Consider the following 15,872-nt stretch of genomic DNA (forward strand, 5'->3'; position numbering starts at 1 on the left):
GCCAGAGGTGAATGGAACTAGACTAATCCTTTATTTCAAGAAAGCAAATGTTTTAAGCATGTTCATGCATCATGATATGTAATAGGTTGTTTGCCTTAGAATCCACGAATATGCCGCATTGCATTATTCATTGTGGGTGTGGATGGACAACAAGACGACCCATTAGCCCTCTAGATTTTACGCTATGTAACAGAAGTCCTGAGGAGCCCCACCGAGGGCCGGGCACAGAGCTTATGTATGTAATAGAAGTCCTGAGGAGCTTGCCGGGCACAGAGCTTATGTATGTAACAGAAGTCCTGAGGAGCTCCACCGAGGGCCGGCCACAGAGTAGAGGGATTTTTGGGTCAGTCCATCCGTGGTGTGATTTACTTGTGATGTGACGCATTTCATAATGGCATATGTTTATTTAAATGTTTTTATAGTTCTGCTCACTAGGCTATTGTAGCTCACCCCTCTCCCCTAACCCCCAAGTTTGCAGGAGCACAGGTAGCTATGGGAAAGTCTGCAAGGTTATGGTATAGTCTATGTAATAGAGTTTTAGTGGACATGTAACGTAATGAAATGTAAAATGATGTAATGTAAAGTAATGTAATGAGGATTAGTATTGTGCTTGGCCCTAATGTTTATGGTTAATCCCTGTTGTACATGATCTTTATGAAATGTTTTAATAATACGAAATGATGAACCAAGCTTGATGTATGATATGTTGACCCACTAGAGCATTTGATGAGGGCTCTAGTGTGGGGTTTTACGTTTACAGTATAGTGCATGCACAGGTTAAGCTTGGTATATGTGAAAGTTTAAAGTTTTTATGAAAATGTATGATCATGTATGGGATTTTATCAGATGTACAGGATGTATAGTAGGCTTGCTACGGGTCCCGGTGACCTTAGTCGATCTGGATCCTAGCGCCGGTAGCGGTCCGGTTTTCGAGTCGTTACAGAGTGGTATCAGAGCCCTAGGTTCATATGGTCGGACCTAGAGTGTCGGGCTCATAGATGTCATAGAAGGGCAAGCACAATAGGAAAAATCATGTCTATTAGGATAGGATATAGAGTCCTGTCTTGATAATGATGTGAAATGCCATGATGATATGCATGTGCATTAATGATATGTGATGTATGTGATGCGGGTTCATGTATTTCCACATGAACCATATGATGCTAATGTTTATGTGTATGTGTTGTGCTTCAGAAAACAGAATGAGAGGCACTCGTTGATCTGCACGATTGACTGGAGTCCCACCAGAGAATGAGGGCATGGATGCCCGTCCCCCTGCATTGCCGAGGGCAATGTCTAGTAGATCTAGCAGGGAAGGGACATCAAGAGGCCCTAGAAGGTCTTTTGATGTGAACAGGAGGAGGACAGATCCGAGTAGAATGTCGGCTGATGTGAGGGAGGTAGAGGAGGATGAACAGAGAAGAGACGGTAGTTTGGGCATGAGTATGTCTGATGAGGGTATGGAAGAGTCTCAAGGAGGCGCTCAAGCCTCGGGGTATGCTTACCCACCACAGCACCAACCCTTTCCGCAGGGCCCAGGGTATCCGATGGGGGGTACATCGGATTACTTCGGTTATAATCCATATCCTACCTTCATGCCCTATCCTCCTTTTTACCCACCTTATCCCCAGTACCCAATGTATCCACCCTCACCCTTTTATCCAAGTCCAGCAAACCCTAACCCAGGGAATGCTACACCTCCTTCTCCACCAGTAGCACCTGTAGTCCTCGATATCCAAACACCTAGACCTAGCTCATCTGTGGGGAGCAAGGTAAAGATGACAGATTACCTGAAGCTGGATGCTCCCAAGTACAAGACAGGTTATGATCCGTTTGAGTATCTCAAAACGGTAAAGATGATTACAGATGAGTTGGGGGCAAATGATAGTAGAGCCATTCAGATGGCGGGGTTCACTCTGAAGTGCAAGAAAGCAAGAGAATGGTTTAAGAACTATATGGACCCGAGGTTGGAGAGCTTATCCTGGGAGCAGTTTGCAAATGAGTTTGCAGGATGGGCTTTTCCTGATAGTTCTAGAGAGCTGAAAGTTGTGGAGTTTGAACAGCTAAGGCAAACAAAAGAGATGAGTGTAGATGAGTACACTGACAAGTTTCTGGAGTTGCTGTAGTATGTGAGCCAGGCATATGATACAGATCAAAAGAAAGTTAGGAGATATACCATGAGGCTCCACCCCAGGTATTCCTCCTTAATTCTGGCAGCAGAGAGAGAGGACTTCCACACCATAGTGGATGCAGCACGGAAGATGGAGGCTAGTGCCATTATACAGGGGACAGTGAAACAGCAGGTGGCACAGTTTTCGGGTTCCAAGACCCCAGGTTTAGAGAAGTTTGACCTCTCTTCTTTGAGTGCAGCAACTTCAGGTAGCAAAAAGTGGGTCAGAGGCTCTAAAAAGCCGAAGAAGAATAAGTTCTGGAACCGGTTGAAGTCCGGTCTGGGTTTAGGTGGTGGCTCAAGCTCAGGATCAGATGGTTCAGAATGCTTGAGGTGTGGTAAGCCGCACAAGGGAGCCTGTCGGTTTGGGACATCAGCATGTTACAGATGTGGTCAGGAGGGACACATAGCTCGGGAGTGTCCTAGAGTAGCCTTTATGGCACCGTCCCAGCAGACAACTTCTGGTAGTGTGGCTCAGCCAGTAGCTCCAGCCATGACACAGGGCAGTGGCAGAGGCAGAGGGAGAAGGGCATCCTCTTCTTCAGTAGGTTCCCGGGGTGAAGGTCCATCAGCTCCAGCTCGGATCTTCACTATGACACAGTAGGAGGCGAACACATCCAACACCGTGGTGTCAGGTAATCTCATCATTGATTGTTCTGATGTGTATGCTTTAATGGACCCTGGTGCATCTCATTCTTTTGTTGCTCCGAGAGCCGTAGATAGAGTGGGTTTGATAGTCTCTGGGTTAGAGTGTCCCCTTTGGGTCAGTGGACACAAGTGTGATCCATCAGTGGCAGAGTCAGTCTGCCGATATAATCCAGTGTTTGTTGAGGGTAGATGCCTTCTAGCCGACCTTGTGGTTCTAGACTTGACGAATTTTGATGTCATTCTAGGGATGGATTGGCTATCTGCTCATGGTGCTACCTTGGACTGCAGAGACAAGGTAGTCAAGTTCAGAGATCAGGATGGGTCAGAGATTGTCTTTAGAGGAGACAGGAGGGTACACCTAGAGGTCTGATATCAGCCCTACAGGCTCGTAGGTTGCTCAGAAGAGGTTGTCAGGGGTTTCTAGCTCATGTGAGAGAGCTTGATAGTCAGGTTAGGGAGCCCGCCTCAGTGCCCGTGGTTAGAGAGTTTCCAGATGTCTTCCCAGACAAGCTTCCAGGACTACCACCTGCTAGGGAGATAGAGTTTGAAATAGAATTGATGCCTAGAACCAGACCCATCTCTATCCCTCCCTACAGGATGGCACCAGCAGAGTTGAAGGAGCTAAAGGAGCAGTTGCAAGAGTTGGTAGACAAGGGTTTCATTCGACCGATTACCTCACCTTGGGGTGCTCCAGTGTTTTTTGTAAAGAAAAAGGATGGATCCTTGAGACTTTGTATCGACTACAGGCAGTTGAACAAAGTCACTACCAAGAATAAGTATCTGTTACCTAGGATCGACGATCTATTCGACCAGCTAGCAGGAGCAGGTTGTTTCTCTAAAATAGATCTGCGATCCGGGTATCACCAGCTGAGAATCAGAGAGGACGATGTGCCGAAGACAGCGTTCAGGACCAGATATGGGCATTATGAGTTCCTAGTAATGCCGTTTGGGCTAACCAATGCCCCTGCAACATTCATGGACCTCATGAACAGAGTTTTTAGCCAGTATCTGGATCACTTTGTTATTGTCTTCATTGATGATATCTTAGTGTATTCCAGAGACGCAGAGGAGCATGCCCATCATTTGAGGATAGTTTTTCAGACCCTGAGGGAGCATGGCTTGTATGCCAAGTTCTCCAAGTGTGAATTCTGATTGAGGAGCATCTCATTCTTAGGGCATGTTGTGTCAGAGAAAGGAATTGAAGTGGACCTTGAGAAGGTAGAAGCTGTAGCTAACTGGCCTAGACCCACTACAGTTACAGAGATTAAGAGTTTTCTGGGTTTGGCAGGTTACTACAGGAGGTTCATTCAGGACTTCTCAAAAATTGCCGCTCCTATGACCAGATTAACCAAGAAGAGCCAGAGGTTTGTGTGGTCTGATCAGTGTAAGGAAAGCTTTGAAGAGCTGAAGAAAAGGTTAACGTCAGCATCGGTGTTAGCTCTGCCTACCAGTAATGAAGACTTCACAGTGTTTTGTGATGCGTCCCGTGTGGGACTAGGTTGTGTGTTGATGCAGAATGAGAAGGTAATTGCTTATTCTTCTAGGCAGCTGAAGAAGCATGAGTTGAATTATCCTACACATGACCTAGAGATGGCAGCTGTGATCTTTGCACTCAAGATGTGGAGGCATTACCTTTATGGGGTGAAATGTGAGATTTTCACAGATCATAAGAGCTTGCAATACATCTTGAGTCAGAGAGAGTTGAACTTGAGGCAGATAAGATGGGTAGAACTGCTTAGTGACTATGATTGTAAAATTCAGTACCATCCAGGTAAGGCAAATGTTGTGGCAGATGCCCTAAGCCGAAAGTCACTTGGCATTCTATCCCATATTACAGCAGAGAGAAGACCGGTGGTGAGAGAGTTCTATAAGCTCATTGATGAAGGGTTACAGTTGGAGTTGTCTGGTACAGGTGCTTTGATAGCTCAGATGAGAGTGACACCCGTGTTTTTGGAGCAGATGGCTCAGAAACAGCATGAGGACCCCGAGCTGGTAAAGATAGCAAGAGCAGTCCAGGCAGGCAAGAATGAAGAGTTCAGATTTGACAACAAAGGGAGATCCTCTGCTATGGGAATAGGTTATGTGTACCAGATGACGTGAGTCTGAAGGGAGACATTATGAGGGAAGCTCATAATGCCAGATACAATGTTCACCCTGGGGCCACCAAAATGTACCAGGATCTGAAACGAGTCTATTGGTGGCCAGCTATGAAGAGAGAAGTGGCACAGTTCGTGTCCGCCTGCGAGGTATGTCAGAGGGTGAAGCTAGAACATCAGAAGCCGGCTGGAATGCCTAACCCACTACCGATTCCAGAGTGGAAATGGGAGAATATAGCTATGGATTTTGTGGTGGGGTTACCGGCAACGTCCAACAGATTGGACTCCATATGGGTGGTTGTGGACAGACTGACCAAATCTGCTCACTTCATCCCTGTCAGGAGTGTCTATTCTGTGGACAAATTGGCACAGGTGTATGTGGAAGAGGTTGTGAGGTTACATGGAGCTCCCGTTTCAATAGTGTCAGATACGGGACCCCAGTTCACCTCTAGATTTTGGCGGAGTCTGCAGAATGCTATGGGTACCAGGCTAGACTTTAGCACTGCTTTCCACCCACAGACGGACGGACAGTCAGAGAGGACCATCCAGACAATAGAAGATATGCTCAGAATGTGTGTGCTAGATTTTGGCGGTTCTTGGAGGCAGCATCTACCTTTGGTGGAGTTTGCCTACAATAACAGCTATCATGCTAGCACAGGGATGGCTCCATATGAAGCTTTGTACGGAAGGAAGTGCAGGTCACCTGTTTGCTGGGAAGAAGTTGGAGAAAGGGCCTTGGCAGGGCTGAGCTAGTAGAGATCACCAGCAGAGTAGTGTCCATTATCAGAGAAAGGATCAGAACTGCTGTGAGTCGGCAGAAGAGTTATGCAGATGTCCGCAGAAAGCATGTAGAGTTTCAGGAGGGAGATATGGTGTTGCTCAAGGTGTCTCCTATGAAAGGGGTGATTCGTTTTGGGAAGAAAGGTAAGCTAGCTTTGCGGTACATCGGACCTTTTGAAATCTTGCAAAAGATCGGGAATGTATTGTACGAGTTGGACTTACCTGCATCAATGGAAAGAATCCATCTGATTTTCCATGTTTCCATGTTACGGAAGTTCGTGTCAGATCCGGGCAAGGTTAGTGAGCCTGATGTGGAGATCCTAGGAGATCTCACCTATGTTGAGCAGCCAGTGCGGATCCTAGACACGCAGACCAGAAAGTTGAAGAACAAGGAAATCCCGATGGTGAAAGTCCTTTGGAATCACCACAACATAGAAGAATGTACCTGGGAGACACGGGAGTCTATGCTCCAGCAATACCCTCATCTCTTTTAAGGTTAGTATCTATGTGTTTTTATGTGTTATGCCTTGCTATGCATGTTTGTTGAACATTCGGGGATTAATATTCTTAAGGGGGGAAGAATGTAATACCCGGCTAGACTCCGGCATCAGAATTCCTACCGTCTGGCGGAATCTCGGATGTCGGAACTCTCTAGAAGGGTAAAATATGTTCTTCTAAAATGTTTTCATGTGTTTTAAGGTTTTAAGTAAGAAAGAAATTGAGTTTTTTAAAGAAAAGCACCAAGGAAGGAAAGCTAGGTTCGGCCGCCGAACATGGTGCAGTTTAGGGAGCACCTTTGGCCCCCGAAGGTGGTCTGGCCAGCCACCTATAAAAGGCCCCATGTCCGAAAATGGGCGAGTTTTCTTCTCCATTTTCGGGCAAAGGTGAGTCCATACCCTTCCATGGTTAGTTTTGATGTTTTCTTTCAAATTTTTCAAGCTTTTAACAAGCTTTCATCTTGTTTTGAAGTTTTTAAGCTCAAAATCGAAGTTGTGAAGCTTGGAGACCTCTGGAACTCGTTTTCACCAAATCTCCAAGTTGGGTCACGTCTTCTCTCGATCTTCAAGAGGTAAGCGTTGATCCTCACCATTTTTGATGTTTTAAGCAAGTGTTATGAATGGTTATAGGGTAAAGATGCATGATTAGGCTAGTTGTAAAAATGTTAGGGTTTATGTACCCTTTGTGATAAATGTATGCTATATGTGATGTTTGTTGGGGTATAGGCTAGTTTTATGCCCCTATATGCTTGAATATGTGGTTATGCATGTTTTAGAGTAGTTGGATGCATGTTGAGAGGTGTTGGGATGGCTGAATGCAGGAAGCGAATCGGGTTCTGCCATTCTGGAGAACCCAGGTTCGGCTGCCGAAACCATGTTCGGCCGCCGAACCTGCCTCCGAAAGTTTGGACTTTTGGCTCTGGAAGGGAGTTTCGGCCGCCGAACCTGTCCCTGAAGGTTGCTGAGTTTCGGCTCTGGAAGCACTTTCGGCCGCCGAACCTGCCGCCGAAAGTGCCTGGGTTTCGACTCTGGAAGGACTTTCGGGCGCCGAACCTGCCACTGAAAGTCCCCTGCCCAGCCTTCCTTTGCCTGTTTTTCTATGCATGTTTATGATGTTTTAGGGGGTTTTTGGGGAGATGTTTAGAGTTATGTTTAGAGTATGTTTGGTCCCTCATTTGAGTCCACCTGTGTAGGATTGGACCTGAGGAACCGAGGTGATCAGATGTGAGATAGCTGCTTCAGAGGTAGTTCAGAGTCAGCCAGAGGTGAGTGGAACTAAACTAATCCTTTATTTCAAGAAAGCAAATATTTTAAGCATGTTCATGCATCATGATATGTAATAGGTTGTTTGCATTAGAATCCACGAATATGCCGCATTGCATTATTTATTGTGGGTGTGGATGGACAACAGGATGACCCATTAGCCTTCTAGATTTTATGCTATGTAACAGAAGTTCTGAGGAGCCCCACCGAGGGCCGGGCACAGAGCTTATGTATGTAACAGAAGTCCTGAGGAGCCCTACCGAGGGCCGGGCACAGAGCTTATGTATGTAACAGAAGTCCTGAGGAGCTCCACCGAGGGCTGGCCACAGAGTAGAGGGATTTTTGGGTCAGTCCATTTGTGGTGTGATTTACTTGTGATGTGACGCATTTCATAATGGCATATGTTTATTTAAATGTTTTTATAGTTCTGCTCACTGGGCTGTTGTAGCTCACCCCTCTCCCCTAACCCCTAGGTTTGCAGGAGCACAGGTAGCTATGGGAAAGTCTGCAAGGTTATGGTATAGTCTATGTAATAGAGTTTTAGTGGACATGTAACGTAATGAAATGTAAAATGATGTAATGTAAAGTAATGTAATGAGGATTAATATTGTGCTTGGCCTTAATGTTTATGGTTAATCCCTATTGTACATGATCTTTATGAAATGTTTTAATGATACGAAATGATGAACCAAGCTTGATGTATGATATGTTGACCCACTAGAGCATTTGATGAGGGCTCTAGTATGGGGTTTTACGTTTACAGTATAGTGCATGCACAGGTCAAGCTTGGTATATATGAAAGTTTAAAGTTTTTATGAAAATGTATGATCATGTATGGGATTTTATTAGATGTACAGGATGTATAGTAGGCTTGCTACGGGTCCCGGTGACCTTAAGTCGATCTGGATCCTAGCGCCGGTAGCGGTCCAGTTTCCGGGTCGTTACAGATGCCTAATGCCTAAGGACGTTCCTTGACAATTTGTTAATTAGTAATTAATTAGAGGACGTTCCCTAATTGGTTTAATCATAAGGAGAGACATGGTGGTGAGAAGCATTTTCCATCTCCATAACTAATCTATTGAATCAACCTAAAGAACATAAGTTTCAATGATCGATCCAAACAACCAAGGTGGATCCATCTCTTCAACTAGACCTTTCTCATATTGAATTCTCCTTTTATTTTTCATATTCTGCTTATTTAATTGCTTTCAGTAGTTGCTAATCAAATCAATCTCAAAACCTCCCCATTTTACTTTACATACACTTTTATTTTATTTGCTTTCAGTTTATTCATTCTCAGTGCGTTCTCTTGGTCCTGATAAGGAAGGTTGGTAAGTTTACAATTCTCTATGGATTCGATCCTTTACCACTATCTGTAGTAGTAATATTGTTGATAATCGGAAAGGTTATTTTTGACCGGCTTCGACAACCGCGAGTCAACCCACAATGTCTATATTAAGAGTATGAAAGATGCTATGCGCCATTTACAACTGGAAGAGGAACATCTGCGTTTCAGCAAACCGAGTACAAAAGTATATATGGCAGACTCTAGTTTTCAAGGTGGAAAAGGAACTAAGAACAAGCATCAAGGTGGAAATTAGCAAGCTAAAGAGAATTCAAAGGTTAACAAGAAATTAAAAAAAAAAAGGGAAAGACAAGGGTCCTTTCAAGAAAAAGAAGAAAAACATTGTGAAGATCAAGTGTTTGAACTGTGATAATAAGGGACATTTTGCTCGTGACTGCAACGAGTCTAAAAAGATTCAGGTGCCATATACCATGTTATAACGACCCGAAAATCGGACCGCTACCGGCGCTAGGATCCAGATCGACTTAAGGCCGCCGGGACCCGTAGCAAGCCTGACATCTAACCTGTAAACGTGTATAATCCCATACATGATCAACAACATACATAAAAATTAAAACTTTTATTTCCATATACATCAACCATACTCAACCTGTGCCTGCACCGTGTATAACATAATCATAACATTAATCCCTCTGTGGGATCTCATCAGTGCCCCCAAAGGGTGACATAACATATGTTGAGTTGGTTTACATAATCATCATAAAAATCTCTAAGATCATGTATTAAAAGGGATAACAACAATCTATGGTCAAGCACACCTCTAACATCCATAAACATCATTACATAACTATACTGTACTTTTACATTACATCGTACTACGATTTGTGATGTCCACATTCTATCTATTACACAACAAGCTTTACTCTAACCGACCTCCTCTTCTATCCTGTACCTGCAAGCCTGGGGGTAAAAGGGAGAGGGGTGAGCTAAAAGCCCAGTGAGTAGAACTATAAAACATATTAACACTATGCTCTATGAAATGCATCATAACACAGACAATTCACATAAGGGTTGGGTGAACTTGTCACCAATTAGTCCAAGCTAACTCTGTGCCAGGCCGTAACATGGGGTCCTGGTCTTCCTGTCATAACATACATTACTTACCATTGTCCCAGGGCCTCCTCTGGGCTCCTGGTCTTCGAGTCCCATAACCGTACCAGGCCGTAGAATGGGGTCCTGGTCTTCCTGTCATGGACTAATTGGGTCATCCAACATTCACCCATATCAACAACAATCGATGCAATGCGGCATATTCGTGAACACTAATGCAATCACCCTATTGCATAATCATGATGCATGAAACATGATAAAACATTTAATTTAAAAGATTAAGTTTAGTTCCACTCACCTCTGGCTGACTCTGACAACACCGAAGCAGCTGAACTCACTGCTGGGGTCCTCGGTTCCTCGGGTCCGAACCTACACAGGTGGACTCAAATGAGGGACCAAACACACCTGAACATAACTATAAACTACTCCCCAAAAACCCCCTAAAACATCATGAAACAACCATACAAAATCATGCAAAGGAGGCTTGGACAGGGCACTTTCGGCGGCAGGTTCGGCGGCCGAAAGTCCCTCCACAGCCGAAAGTCAGGCAGGTTCGGCGGCACCTTCGGCGGCCGAAACTCCCAGACAGAGACGAAACTCATGCATGTTCAGCGGCACTTTCGGCGGCCGAAACTGCCAGACAGAGACGAAAGTCTCATTTCGGGGGTAAGCTTCGGCAGCCGAAAGGCTGCTTCCCCAGCCATGTTCGGCGGCCGAAAGTCCTTCGGCTGCCGAACCTGGTTTCTGCCAAAGGGCAGAAACTTGGCTCCTGTAATACCCGGCTAGACTCCGGTATCGGAATTCCTACCGTCCGGTGGAATCTCGGATGTCGGAAGCCTCTAGAAGGGTAAAATCACGTTTTATAAAATGTTTTCATGTATTTAAATGTTTTTAAGTATGATTTTAAATGAATTTTTGCATGAAAAAAATCCTTGGAGGAAAACCCAGGTTCGGCCGCCGAAACTCACTTTCGGCCGCCGAACATGCATGGACTTTGGGAGGCACGTTAGGCCCCCGAAAGTCTAAGTGAGGGAAGTGCAGGTTCGGCCGCCGAACCTTATGTTCGGCCGCCGAACATTGCATGGATTCGGAAGCGCTTTCGGCCCCCGAACGTGGCCTGGCCAGCCACTATAAAAGGGACCCTTAGCCGAAAATTCGCGAGTTTTCTCCCATTTTCGGCCATAGCAAGCTTCCGACCTTCTTTCCATAAATCTTTTGTTCTTCCTCCAAATCTCTTCCATTTTCCTTGAGTTTTAAACTCACATTTCAAGTTTTTAGCAAGTTTTGAGCAAGTTTTGAGCTTGGAGGCCCAAGGAGCTAGATTTCTCCCAACTCCAAGTTAGATCGCCTCTACTCTCGATCTCCAAGAGGTAAGGGTCGATCTTGAACTCTATTTATGTTTTAAACAAGTTTTATGTAAGATTTATGGGGTAGAATGGCATGTTTAGGGATATATGTATTTTTGAGTAAATGTTAGGTTTTTGAGGTTTGTTGAACAATGTAGCTTGATTGTGTGTGAATGAAGTGTTGTAGATGGGGTATATGCATGTTTGAGACCCCTAGGAACTTGTATGCATGCTTTGAATGAAAAATATGCATGATCTATAGATTTGGAGGCGAAATGTGCAAAGTGAGCCAAGTTTCTGCCCTTTGGCAGAAACCAGGTTCGGCAGCCGAAGGTACTTTCGGCCGCCGAACATGGCTGGGAAGGCAAGCCTTTCGGCTGCCGAAGTTGCCCCCGAAAAGAGACTTTCGTCTCTGTCTGGCACTTTCGGCCGCCGAAGGTGCCGCCGAACCTAGCTGAGTTTCGTCTCTGTCTGGGACTTTCGGCCGCCGAAGGTGCCGCCGAAGGTGCCCTGTTCAGCCATTTCATGCATATTTTCTGTGATGTTTTCATGATGTTTTAGGGGGTTTTTGGGGAATATATTAGAGTTATGATTATATATGTTTGGTCCCTCATTGGAGTCCACCTGTGTAGGTTCGGACCCGAGGAACCAAGGACCCCAGCAGTGAGCCAGCTGCTACAGAGTTTGTCAGAGTCAGCCAGAGGTGAGTGGAATTATACTTAATCTTTTAAATTAAGAAAGTGAATGTTTTATCATGTTTCATGCATCATGACTATAATATAGGATGTTTGCAGGTACGGGATAGATAGAGAAGAAAAGAAGAATAAAGTCAGGTTGATGTAATAGATAGTTAGAGTTTGTGGACATGACAAATTTGTAAAATGATGTATAATTGAATAGTCTCTTTATGTATTAATGTTATTGAGGATAGAGTTGTGCTTGACCATAGTATGTTATTAATCCCATTTGTATCTTTACATGATCTTTATGTTATGATGTTTAAGTAATCCAACTCACCTTATGTTGTATAGCCCTTTGAGGCTTTGATGAGATCCCACAGAGGGACTTTATTTATGTATGTGTTCAGAGTATGCACAGGTTGAGTTGGTGTTTGATTTCAAGTGTAAAAGGAAAAGTTTTAATTATTTTTATGCATGTTGTTGATCATGTATGGGATTATACATGTTTACAGGTTATATGTCAGGCTTGCTACGGGTCCCGGCGGCCTTAAGTCGACCTGGATCCTAGCGCCGGTAGCGGTCCGATTTTCGGGTCGTTACAGAGTGGTATCAGAGCCCTAGGTTCATATGGTCGGACCTAGAGTGTCGGGCTCATAGAGGTTATAGAAGGTCAAGCACAATAGGAAAGGTCATGTCCACTAGGATAGGATGTAGAGTCCTGTCTTGCTATGATGATGTGATATGCCATGACTATATGCATGCGCATAAATGATATGCTATGTTTGCTATGTATGTGATGAGGGTTCATGTGTGCCCACATGAACCATATGATGTTAATGTTTGCTTGTTCTGAGCTGTTTTTCAGAGAACAGAATGAGAGGAACTCGTCGATCTGCACGATTGACAGGAGTCCCACCAGAGGATGAGGGCACGAGCGCCCGTCCTCCCACATTGCCTAGGGCAATGTCATGCAGAACAAACAGAGAAAGAGTATCAAGGGACCCTAGAAGGTCTTTTGATACTAGCAGAAGGGGGACAGAAAGAGGAGGAAGTTCTTCAGATGTGAGGGAGGTTATGGAAGAAGATCAGAGAAGGGATGGGAATCTGGATGTTAGCATGTCAGAAGAAGGGACAGGGGAGTCACAAGGAGGCACTCAGGCCTCGGGGTATGGTTTTCCACCCTATTATCCACCCTATGCATAGAGTCCCGGGTATCCGATGGGAAGTACGTCGGATTACTCCAGCTTTAACCCCTACCCTACTCACATGCCTTATCCACCTTTCTATCCACCGTACCCACAGTACCCAACCTATCCACCCTCATCCTTCCATCCTCACCCAGCAAACCCCACCTCGGGGAATGCTGCATCCCCACCTCCACCACCTACAGAACCAGTAGCCCCAGTTACTCAACCTCCTAAACCTAGCTCAACCAGTGGGAGTAAGGTAAAAATGACAGCTTACCTTAAGCTGGATGCTCCTAAATACAAGTCAGGGGATGATCCCTTTGAATATCTGAGAGCAGTGAAGATGATCACTGATGAGCTAGGGGCAGATGATAGAAGAGCCATTGAGATGGCAGGGTTCACCCTGAAGTGCAAGAAGGCAAGGGAATGGTTCAAGTGCTATGTGGACCCGAGACTAGACAGTATGACATGGGAGGAATTTGCCAATGAGTTTGCTGGATGGGCATTTCCAGATAGTTCCAGAGAGTTGAAGATGATTGAGTTTGAACAACTGAGACAGACAGAAGACATGAGCATAGAGGAGTACACAGATAAATTTCTGGAGCTATTACCCTTCTCAGGGCAAGCTCTAGATACAGATGTGAAGAAGGCCAGGAGATATGTTATGAAATTACAGTCCAGGTACTCCTCATTGATTCAATCAGCTGAGAGGGAAAGTTTTCACACAGTGGTAGATATGGCTCGAAGAATGGAGGCCAGTGCCATAGTTGAGGGGTCAGTGAAGCAGTCAGTGACCCAGTCTTCAGGGGTTAAGACCCCAGGTAGAGGAGGGCCAGGACCCTCTACTCAGAGTTCAGGTAGTAAGAGATGGAGTAGCACTAAGAAGCCCAAGAAGAACAAGTTCTGGAATAAGCTGAAATCCGGTCTAGGATTTGGCGGTGGCTCGAGTTCAGGCTCAGATGGTGCAGAATGCCAAAGGTGTGGGAGGCCACACAAGGGAGCGTGTCGATGGGGGACCAATGCATGTTTCAGATGTGGCCAGGAGGGACACATAGCTCGGGATTGTCCTAGAGCACCTTTCATGGGCCAGCCCCAACAGACAGCTTCAGGTAGTGTGGCACAACCAGCAGCTCCAGCCACAACTCAGGGCAGTGGCAGAGGTAGAGGGAGAGGGGCAGCCTCTTCTTCTGGTTCCCGAGGTGAAGGTCCATCAGCTCCAGCCAGGATCTTCACAATGACTCAGCAGGAGGCGAACACATCCAACACCGTGGTGTCAGGTAATCTCATCATTGGGTGTTCTGATGTGTATGCATTACTGGACCCGGGTGCATCTCATTCCTTTATTTCTCCGAGGGCAGTTGAGAGGTTAGGGTTGATGGTCTCTGGGTTAGAGTGTCCCCTATGGGTCAGTGGACCCAAGTGTGACCCGACGGTGGCAGAGTCAGTCTGCCGGTACTGTCCAGTGTTTGTTGAGGGAAGATGCCTCTCCGCCGACCTTGTGGTTCTAGATTTGACAGATTTTGACGTCATTCTAGGGATGGATTGGTTATCTACCCATGGTGCTACCTTGGACTGCAGGGACAAGGTAGTCAGGTTCAGAGATCAGAACGGGTCAGAGGTTGTCTTCAGAGGAGACAAGAGGGGTACGCCTAGAGGTCTGATATCGGCCCTACAGGCTCGTAGGCTGCTTAGGAAGGGATGTCAGGGGTATGTAGCTCACGTGAGAGAGCGAGATAGTCAGGTCAGGGAGCCAGCCTCAGTGCCAGTTGTCAGAGAATTTTTGGATGTCTTTCCAGAAGAACTTCCAGGACTACCACCTGCTAGGGAGATAGAGTTCGAGATTGAACTGATGCCTGGAACTAGACCGATCTCTATCCCTCCCTACAGGATGGCACCAGCAGAATTGAAGGAACTGAAAGAACAGTTGCAAGATCTGGTAGATAAGGGCTTCATCCGACCGAGTACCTCACCTTGGGGTGCTCCAGTGCTTTTTGTGAGAAAGAAGGATGGATCCCTCAGACTTTGTATCGACTACAGGCAGTTGAACAAGGTCACTACCAAGAACAAGTACCCACTGCCAAGGATCGACGATCTATTCGACCAGCTAGCAGGAGCGGGTTGTTTCTCCAAGATAGATCTGAGATCAGGGTACCATCAGCTGAGGATAAGGGAAGAAGACATACCAAAGACAGCTTTCAGGACCAGATATGGGCACTATGAGTTCCTTGTAATGCCGTTTGGGTTAACTAACGCCCCTGCAGCATTCATGGACCTCATGAATAGAGTATTCAGACCATACCTGGATCACTTCGTTATTGTCTTCATAGATGATATCCTAGTGTATTCCAGGAATGCAGAGGAGCATGCCCAGCATCTGAGGATTGTATTACAGACCTTGAGGGAACATGGCTTGTATGCCAAGTTCTCCAAGTGTGAGTTCTGGTTAAGGAGCATATCATTCTTGGGGCATGTAGTGTCAGAGAGTGGAATAGAAGTAGACCCCAAGAAGATAGAAGCTGTGACTAACTGGCCCAGACCCACCACAGTAACAGAGATCAGAAGTTTCTTGGGTTTGGCTGGTTATTACAGGAGGTTCGTACAGGACTTCTCCAAAATTGCAGCTCCTTTAACCAGATTGACCAGAAAGAACCAGAGGTTCGAGTGGACCGATCAGTGTGAGGAAAGCTTTGAGGAGCTCAAGAAGAGGTTGACTTCAGCACCAGTGTTAGCTCTGCCAAACAGCAATGAGGATTTCACAGTGTTCTGTGATGCATCCAGAGTAGGCCTGG

This window comes from Manihot esculenta, chromosome 17 (assembly GCF_001659605.2).
Source record: "Manihot esculenta cultivar AM560-2 chromosome 17, M.esculenta_v8, whole genome shotgun sequence".
Classification (NCBI taxonomy): Eukaryota; Viridiplantae; Streptophyta; class Magnoliopsida; order Malpighiales; family Euphorbiaceae; genus Manihot; species Manihot esculenta.